Here is a 1111-nt window from a genome sequence, read left to right as displayed (position 1 = left end):
TCAAGAGTATGTTGGATCACTCTTGTTTCTTTGTCCGGGTTGTGTTTGATCAACCCCGACCTTTCACCGGATTGTGTTTGATCAATCCGAGGCCTTTTTCCGAATTGTGTTTGATCAATTCGCGGCTTTTCCGGATTGTGTATGATCAATCCGAAGGACAAACCATTAAAAACATCGTTTGTGACCTCTATCGAGTCTCATAACAGCTTGGTTTTGTATGCAAGAGCAATGTAACATTCTGCTCCTTTGAGTTTTAACGTACTAGATGCCTAAGGCGGATCTTCGCTTGGTATCTGTGGAACCTTTCATTGGAAAGGATTAAACCACATGTTTTGACCCCCAGGCTAACAAGCCTAGATGCCAAGATTTCACACCTCATGCGCTCAAAGTTTTTGAAGCGCCACATCGACAAAAGCCTTCAATGGCAACCTGTGCAAAAAGTAATGACCACAAAGTACTGTGGAATGCACTCATGGAGCATTTCTCGAAACGTTCATATAACTCTACTTGTTGAGTTATTAGTCAAGTGGATTGCTTACCACCTTAATTGACTACATATTGTCGATGATCTTTTGTGGCATCATGATCCATAATCTTTAGCGGATTCGATCATCATCAAGTTCTCTAGGTCCTCCAAGTTGGTGTGGAATTACCAACAAGACTTGATTTTGATCATACAAACGAGAATTGTATATACGCTAATGTGATAAACTTATTTGGGATTATCCCCTAATGTGGGGACAACAATATGGGTCATGGCAACGGCAGAAAACGTCGTGCCGATGTCTAGCAAAGAGGGGGAGGTGTTGCCGGCTCTAATAGCGACACTCCCGGTCTAGACACTATTTTGTCAAAAACTACTCACGTCAGCTCATGACATTAATGCAACCGTTGTGGATCTTCGGATCACTGGTTCAAGATTGTCAAGCTCCTTTAAATTGTGAATGCATACAAAAAGGTATGGAAAATCAATATGAGGACAAGAACGTCATCCTCATGAACGCGAATATCAAAGATTCAGATCCTACTCTAGCTACCCATGACTTTGATGTCATCGGCTAGACATTGATTTTCGTTCCAAGTTATATGTACTAAGGCGTTGTATCGACGT

The sequence above is a fragment of the Fragaria vesca genome, linkage group LG5 (assembly GCF_000184155.1).
Source record: "Fragaria vesca subsp. vesca linkage group LG5, FraVesHawaii_1.0, whole genome shotgun sequence".
Lineage (NCBI taxonomy): Eukaryota > Viridiplantae > Streptophyta > Magnoliopsida > Rosales > Rosaceae > Fragaria > Fragaria vesca.
The sequence above is the reverse complement of the archived record's forward strand: the minus strand, read 5'-3'. Positions refer to the sequence as shown.